At 40.0% G+C, this 9,029-nt stretch overlaps 2 protein-coding genes across 23 annotated transcripts in view; one reads left to right on the plus strand and one right to left on the minus strand.

Moving 5' to 3' along the window:
- Nucleotides 1–9,029, plus strand: part of LOC114486304 (uncharacterized) — a 277,756-nt gene that overhangs the window by 171,568 nt on the left and 97,159 nt on the right. The gene's annotated exons all lie outside the window — the stretch shown is intronic.
- The window catches only part of CHN2 (chimerin 2), a 314,431-nt gene that overhangs the window by 17,584 nt on the left and 287,818 nt on the right, over nucleotides 1–9,029 (minus strand). The gene's annotated exons all lie outside the window — the stretch shown is intronic.

Genomic DNA, 9,029 nt, shown 5'->3' on the forward strand with positions numbered 1-9,029 from the left:
GCCAAGTCAGTTGTTAAATATTTTGAACATCATGAAGTAAGGATGGTCTTAACTCTCATTATTCAGGTACAGGTCCACCTGTGACAGGACCATGTATTAAGTCATGATTTAAAACAAAAATAAAACAAAACAAAGATACATGTTCCCTGGCACCAGTGAGCTGCCAGAAGCAGAGCTAGGGGATTCCTTGAAAGCAAATGTGGTTGAAGTAAGCCAGAAACCATCACAGGCAGTCTATTTGGGGGCACATCAATCTATGTGAAGAGGTCTTGAATTTTTACAAAATTAAAATATTATGAGACTGTGTGGCTCATATAAGGACTTTCAAAGTTTTAAACCTCCATTCACAAATAAAAGACATGCAGACAATATTATTTTTTTAAGAGACTGGGAGGCCTGTACAGGCCTGTATAGTCAGGATGACAGCTACGGTCACAATTTGGGAAGGTGTTCATCAGAGCTCTACTTAAGAAAAAATGGCATCACTTTGAGATCTTTATTTATTTATATATACTAGTAATTGGGTATACATCAAGTGACAAATGAAACAAGCTTGGTTCCCTCCTAATGGCACTCACAGATTTGTCAAGGCAGAGAAAGTAGTCAGTTAACCCATCAAAAAGAGCAACTTCTGACCACGGTTTCTATGCAATAAAACTAAGTTATAATAGTCTTTTGGTATTTCAGTTTGTCACATGCAAAGTGCCCCCGTTATACTATTTCTCCTTTGAAAAATGATGGGGGGAAAAGAAAACCTCAGAATTATTTTTACTAAAATGGAGAATCGTGCTGCAAGGAAATGACACTAAGATATGACAAAGAACCCCTTGCTGGAATGCAGAGAATCCATCCGAGGGAGCACTTGCATTCTCCCAGAGCCAAAATGCCATGATTCACGGAAAGGCCCACTCACATTAAATGTGGTACTAAAAGAATTCCTCAGTAAAGTGTCCTACTGGAAGCTGAACATTTTACAAATTCAGCAATCAAAGGTTTCTTAATAGTCTACTAGAAGTGTTCGAAAGGGACTGCTGGTTAATCGTGGCAACAAAGTTGATTGCTAACATACTGTTGAAACTGCAAGATCGATAAAATAATATGTAAATAATATATCTCAAAAAAAAAAAGAGAGAAAAGGTGCGGAGAGGGCTATAAAAGAAAAAAATGAGGCTGTTACTAGAGAGATTTAAGAAAGGCCCCTATGTTATCCATGAGGGTCAAGAAGTCATCTTTTGAAAGGTGACCTCAAGCTGCTGGAAGGAAGAGAAGGAGCCAGTCTGGTGGGGGCATTGAGGGGTGCATTTCAGGCAGAAGGAATCTACGGAGGTCCTGCAGGAGCAAAAGAGCTCGGTGTGACTGAGGGACTAGAAGGCCAGGGTGGCCAGAACCCCAGAGTGAGGGGGAGAGAAATTGGGATGAGGTTGAAGGTAGGACAGGGCCTTGAAGGCTTTATTAACGAGTGTGGATTTGGTTGTAATCTAGGTCCAACAGAAAGTTCTTGAAGGACTTCAAGTAGGAAGATGATTTTTTAAAAAAGATGTTCTGACCGCTGTGTTGAAAATGGAAGCGAGAGTGTTAATAGCAGAAAAGATTCAGAAACTGGGTAGTGGTTTCTAGTTGGGAAATGATAGAGGCCATGACCAGGATGTTGGAGGAAGGGACAGAAAGTGAATGGATTTGAGTTCTCTTTTGAAGATAGAATTTAAAGGACTTGACAGTAGAATAAATGTGGGTATTTGAAGGAGAGAGGAATCAAGAGTGACTCCTAAATTCTAGCTTTAGAAACCGGGTGGATAGTGATGCCACTTGCTGAGATATGGAAGACATTCTTTTGGGAGAAATTCAAGAATTCAGCTTTGAGCAGTTTAAGATAAAATGCTGCTGAGATTCCAAGTTTTATGGTCAAGCAGGAATTCATACACAATTCAATAACTCAGAGGAGGAGTGGAACTGGAGGTATACATTTGGCCATCCGTGACAAGTAAATGGTATTTAAAATCGTGTGAATGGAATAAAAAAAACCTATTAGCAATAGAGAATAGAAAATGAGGAAAATAGAGCTCAATTCCAAGCCCATGGTCCTCCAACATTTGGAGAGAACCAAGAGAGTAAAGCGTTTCAGAAGTCAAGAGGTGACGCGTGTTTTAGGGAAGGAGTGGCCAACCAGGTTGAATGCTGGAAAGAGGTACAGTTAAATCAGGGCTGAACTGTGATTCAGACACATGGAAGTCACTGGCAACCTTGGCAAGAGCAGTCTCTGGACTGTTGAGGGCAGAAGTCATACTCGAGGGAACCGAAGGATAACTGGGAGGCACGGAAGTAGAGAAATGTGTAGGCAAATTCATCAAAAAGTTTGGTGGTGATGTCCAGCAGAGGAACAAAGACAGCTCCAGGGAGATATGGGGTGGGCCCTGGGAGGATTTTTTTTTTTTTTTTAATAAAAGATGGGAGACATTAGGGCATGTTGACTTGTCAATGAGATTGATACAACAGGTAGAAGAGACTGGAGATGCAGAAGAGAGAGAAGCAAAGGAGTGATGATCCTGAAAAGCTGAGAGATGATGGGGTTAAGGGCATATATGGAAGCGACATTCAAAAAGAGAAACAGTTGAGATCTTTCCAGAATTGCTAAAAGACACAAAACCCTCAGATTAAGAAAAGCTAAATGAGCCTCAAACCTGATGAATAAAAAATAATTTAGACCTATATAGATTAGAGTGAAAGTGCAGAATACCAAAGAGACAAGCAAAATCCTGAAAAAACAGGTTACCTGCGAAAGGACAGCAATTAGGATGAAAACAGACTTCTCCTCAGCAAAAAAGAGACAAGTAGATTACAGATTCCATCAAAGTGCTCAGAGAAAATTACTGCCAACCTAACTTCTATACACAGCTAATTACCATTCAAAAGCAAGGGTGAAATAAAGATATTTTCAGACAAATGCGAAGAGTTTCCACTCACAGGTCCTCACTCAAAGATACACTTAGGGATAATATAGTTCTGTAAGAAGCACATTGAACCTAGTGGGAAAGGACAGGATTCAAGAAGCCAGGGTGAGCACGAAAACTGGGAAACACAGGCCAATCTAATCAAGCCTGTTTATGAAACAATAACAAAATGACTAATTTCAGAGGACTGAAAAACAGGATGAAAAAAAGGATATGGAAGATTCAAACAGTAAAACAAAGAAACAAAAAAGATTATTGTAGAATATAACGAAATAGAAAGAAAAATAAAAGAAAAAGGATTAAAAAAAACTAACGGGTGATTTTTAAAAAGATTTATAAGATAGGCAAACCTTGGGCAATTGATCAAGAAAAAAGGCACAAACAATAAAAGAGAGGACATGAATGCGGATGCAGTAATGATATAAAACAAAAACCTCAAGAATGCTAACCTTCTACCCACAAAATTAAAAGTTATATGAAATGGATGATTTTCTTAAAGAATATAAATGATCAAAATGACTCAAAATAATATAGAAAACCTAAATTCAGTTATACCCATTAAATAATTAAATCTGCAGTAAAACATCTACCCTCAAATAGTCATTGATCCCAAATGATCTTATTAGGTTTAATCGAATTTAAAAAAAACAATCTCTAGCCAATACAGACTACTGCAGAGCAGAGAGGAAAAAAAAGAAAAGCTCCACAATTCACTTAATGAAGCTAATGTAATCTTGATTCAAAAACCATACAAGAATGGTACATAAAAGTAAAATTATACATCAATTTCAATTATGAACATAAATATAAAAGTCCTGCTGAGTGTAGCATTATATTTAAATGTCATGACCGAGGAGGGTTTATTTCAGGGATTTAAGGTAGTTGACATATTACTAGAATTCATAACAATAATAAAACAAGAGAGAGAAACCACATAATCATTTTAAAAATTAGAATACCAACAGGTAATAAAATTCAACACCTGTTCACAGTAATAGCAATTAGCATACTAGAAATAGAGGGAACTCTCCTAAAAATTGTCGATTAAAGATATCTATGATACACATATAATAAATATCACATTTAAAGATAAAACATTAGAATAATTTCCTTTAGAGTCAGCAGAAAGAAAAGGCTGCCTGCTATAAGTGCTTCTCTTGGGCATTATCCTTCAGAGTTTTAGCCAGCATAATAAAACAAGACAAAGAAATACATCATATATATATGGTTGGAAGAAAGAACAAGGCCATCAAGTTTACTTAATGTAAGAGCAATAAGAAGAAATCAGTAGCATCGTTATACATCAGCAATAACTCATTTTGTTAAATCATAAAAATTAAAGACTTCATTCATAGCATCAGCAATAATCTAAAATAATTATAAAATAATTAAATTAATGACCTAAGTAAGGAGATATTCTATATTCATGTATGGCAACGTTCGATACTGTAAATATATCAATTATCCTCCAAATGAACCTTTAAATTCAATGCAATTTCAAGCAGAGTCTCCACGGTGCTTTTCACAAAACTTGACAAGATGACCCTACGATCTCTATGGAAGAATAGAGCAGAAAGAAATAGCGACGATAATTTTGAATAAGTAGAAGAACATAAGAAAACACATCCGACTATATATCAAGACTTCTATAGTTAAAAAAAAAAAGTAAAACACCATGCAGGATGGCCAAACAGACCAGTGGTACAGAGTGGAAAGATCAGAAACCAAATCACACATATATGAAGACTTGGTATATCTCAGAAATGGCATTACAAATTGGTGGGGGAAGGATGTCAGAGAGGGGAACTATTTCCTAGTACATCCACCCATTCACCCACTCATTATTCACTCATTTATTCAATACTTACACCCTGATTGCCTACTTTTAACCTGGCGCTATACTAGTCCTTGGATAACAAAGTCAAAATAGATCAGGGGAGCAAAACCTTCCTGCACTCAAGGATCTCATCTACAAGAATAAACAGGCAACATAAATAATTATCCTACGGTAGGATACTGGAGAGAATAATAAATTCTTCCTGAGAAGGCTGGGGAAAGAGATAATTGAACTGGGTTTTTGCAGGATGGATAGGAGTTCACTAGACTGGGAAAGATTAGGCTGATGGGGAGCTGTTGATGTTGACCTGGAGAGGCAGATAACTCAGGGAGAACATTCCAAGAAGAGGAAACAGCACAACCAAAGGCCAGTGAAGGTGGGTTTGGCTTTTTAAAGGCATTCTTTTCGTGTATGTAGGTCATGCAAAAAAAAAAAAAAAAAGGAGTGACAAAATTCTTATCTGGAACATCTCCAGTGGATGAAGAAATCACATGGGAAATAACATGCCTTGGGGTAAAAATAAAAATGCAATATTTAGGAATTAGGAGAGTAGCTACAATGTTTACCATACATTGACAAAATGGAAACTGGTCTACCGGATGCTTCAGGAGATACAGGGTACACTAATCACAGATTTTCTAAAATTTCACTTTTTGCCATATTTTAAAAAATAATTAAGCATATCAAGATTGCATTTAATGCTTATTAGCCCTGCTCATATTTACCAACAACCTTTCCCATCAGTGTTTCCCCACCGCCTTCCATCTCATTTCTTCAGCCAAACAAATGCAGGCAGACATTTCTGAATAGCAAATAGCTCCACTTATTGTCCCCACAAATACACATTCCCCAGAAATATAGCAAAATGGGGACAGAAGGGAATGTAAAGTTAGTTAAACATTATTTTAGGTCCACTGCCTAATTTCCGCTTTGTGATGCGACGTTGTTTATTTTCATGGCCGACATATCGTTCAATTTTCTTTTGGGTTCACAAGGACAATCTCCAGACAGTAGGCTATATGTAAATGCTGAGGGTACATTCTCTGGATCCATTTTATTTCAGATTGAGTTATTATGTTTATTCTCCCAATGAAATGCCCCATATCTTGAAAAGTCACTGATCAGCTTTTTCCATTCTCTGAAGTTTATTGATTTTCAAGAGTATCTTTTCAGAAAAAAGAACATTTTGCAAACTTTACGGCAGTAACTAAAATACCCCAGACAGGAAGAAAATACCCCAGACAGGAAGAATGTCTGTCCAAGACTATTATACTGGGCCTGGTCTGCCTGGAATTCAAAAACCACACCAAACAGAAAAAGATGATATTACAGGAGATAAAGTCTGTTTGACAAATAGCCCAGGAATAGCCACTTAGGAAAAACAAGAGCAAGAAGAGTTGTCAAGAAAAATCTCAGGCGTTTAGCAAGTATCCCCCAACTTGACTCTTTCTAAGTGAGCAGGATGTTATTTGTCTCACATCTGCTGAATCTGGAAAGCAGTATTCTCTGGTGGTTTCATAACAAATATGTTTTGATGGGTCAGTGTAGACACCGCCCAAGTGTATAATCAGCTCAGCCCAGGTTCTAGACCATAAGAAACAGAAAGTGCTATTTATGATGTGCTACAGTTGAGAAGTTTTGCTTTTCCTTATCAGTATACATCAGGGTTTCTCAACCTTGGCACTATTGACATTTGGGGCTGGATAAGTCTTTGTGCATTGTAGGATAGTTAGCAGTATCCCTGGCCTTTACCCACTAGATGCCAGTAGCAACCCCTCAGCTGGAACAACCACAGATGTCTCCAGATATTGCCCAATAGGCTCTTGGGGACAAAGTAACCTTGATAGAGAGTCACGGGTCTAGACTAAAACCACATCACCTCAGTTTGTCATTTTTATTACTCCTATTAAAATGAGAACTTTATTCTTTTACTTTGATATGAAAAGGACTCTGGATCAAAGGCAATTTTTTCTTAGCTGCTTTCTATGCAGAGTGGATGGGCCTGGAGATGGCTAAAGTCATTTTCAGCTACAAGTCTCTGGGTTTGGGGCTCATCTAGTCTAGCTTTTGCCCAGAGTTACCTGGGCGGCTGGAGGACAGGTGGCTTGTCCACGGTCACCCAGATGGTCAGCAGCACTCGGCCTCCTGATCTCAGCCAAGGGTTTTCCCTATAATCGGCTGCATTTCCCATCATCATGTGACATTGAACTTGTGTGAGAAATTAGGTTAAACTTTGGACTTTTCCCTCTTGCAAGATCAGATGAAATGCTGGCCTTGAAGTGAACCTTTTCAGATGTAGGGAAAGAGCCAAGGGGAATCACTGGGCCTGTGACTGAAGACTCCGGGTTTTCCTGCGAGGCCTGCTGAGCGGACGCCGTGGGACAGCCGGGTTTCTCCACCGTGGCACCACTGACCCCCCCCGCCCCAGATGTGTCTATTCAGCAGCTGTTCTAGTACATTTAAAACAGGATTTCATTTCTAAAACACTGACTGCCACAAAGCTTTTTGGGATTCTCCCCATTGCATGTAACGAGATATCCTTATGCTGGCTGACTTCCTCTCAGGTTGATGAGGGCATCAGTACCAACATCCTTTGACACTTCTCTGCTCAAAGACCACCAGGGCCCCCCATCGTCAACTGCAAGTTTTCTCAACCTTGGTACTACTGACATTGGGGCCGATAACTCTTTGTGGTGGGGACTGTCCTGGGCCTTGTAGGATGTTTCTCAGCATCCCTGGCCTCTGCTAGATGCCAGTCATGAGAATGAGAAATGTCTCCATTGCCAAATGTCCCCTGGGGAGCCAAACTGCTCCGGTTGAGAACCACCTAGCAGGGGAAGAGCTCACATTCTTATGTCACCACCACCTTTCTTGTACCTGGCAGTGCCTGGCACATAATTGGCCCTCAGTCTGTATTTGCTGAATAAAAAAAAAGAATGTCTAAATAGTTACCTCTTCTTAGAACTTACACCCAACTAATACGTACAGTGATCACTGGTGTGTTTTTCTCTCCACAAAACACAAAAGGAGTATTTCTCTAGACTTAAAAAGCCAGAATCAGCCATTTAGTCATTTAGAATAGTCCCTTTGAATGAAATGTTCTTTGGCATAAAAAAAACTCAATATAAAATTAATAACAACTAAGCATTTTATATGGGCCAGACTTGTTAGTAAATGATTTACATTTGTGGAACACCTTGGCCAAGCCACTTGCCTGGTGTGTGGCCTAAGCAAGGAGTCTCCGTTGGGTTAGCTGTCAAAGCCTATTTTCTTTCTACCAGGCTCTGCTGGTTTGTAAAGGATTTACAATGACAGTGTCCCAGTACTTACATAAAAACATGCCAAGGAGGTATAAGATAAGCTTTAGGTCAGACCCTGGCAGGCAGAGAAGGTACTCACCTATGTGAGAGCCTTGTCCAAAACTTGTTTCCTCACTTGGCCAAAATCCCTGCCATGAATGAAATTCCACTGCAGGAAGGCATTGTGCCGCTGGCCTCAAGAGGACTCATTTAAAACACGACTACTGGATTAATTTAGCTGTCATTTTCATGAACAAGCCCTTTTTGAACTGAGCACGTACTATCTGTGGAGTGATAGTAAATCTTGGTGAATCACAGAAGAAAGGGTTTTCGTGCAACCTACCAGGTTGCTTTGTCAGGAAACAGGTGATATTTCAAATTAACCATAACGTGTAGCCAATTTGTAGAATGCAAAGCCTCCAGATGACGTGGAGAAGAAGCTAAGATCTAGAAACTAGGGCTGGCAGGTCTCAGCAGGGTGGTTCCATGGAGTAACTCGGCAGATAGGAGCAATGGAAGGGGGGCAGGAGAACCAATCCAGGGGAAGAGGGTGGAGAGTTTGCCAGACACAAACCTCATTTACTTCCCAGGTTTGCTGAGGGCTAGTCCTAGCTCCAAAAGGGCACAACAGCAATGGGTACACTTTGTAAAAGATGGAACTAGAAGAATAGAGACTCTTCCTTATACCCAAACAGATGACAAGACTAACTTGTGCTGCAGAATGCCCAGGCTCTCAGATACTAATATTAATAATAACATTGAGGGCTTCCCTGGTGGCGCAGTGGTTGAGAATCCGCCTGCCGATGCAGGGGACGCGGGTTCGTGCCCTGGTCTGGGAAGATCCCACATGCCGCGGAGTGGCTGGGTCCGTGAGCCATGGCCGCTGAGCCTGCGCGTCCGGAGCCTGTGCTCCGCAACGGGAGAGGCCACAACAGTGAGAGGCCC

Source organism: Physeter macrocephalus, chromosome 5 (assembly GCF_002837175.3).
Source record: "Physeter macrocephalus isolate SW-GA chromosome 5, ASM283717v5, whole genome shotgun sequence".
NCBI lineage: Eukaryota > Metazoa > Chordata > Mammalia > Artiodactyla > Physeteridae > Physeter > Physeter macrocephalus.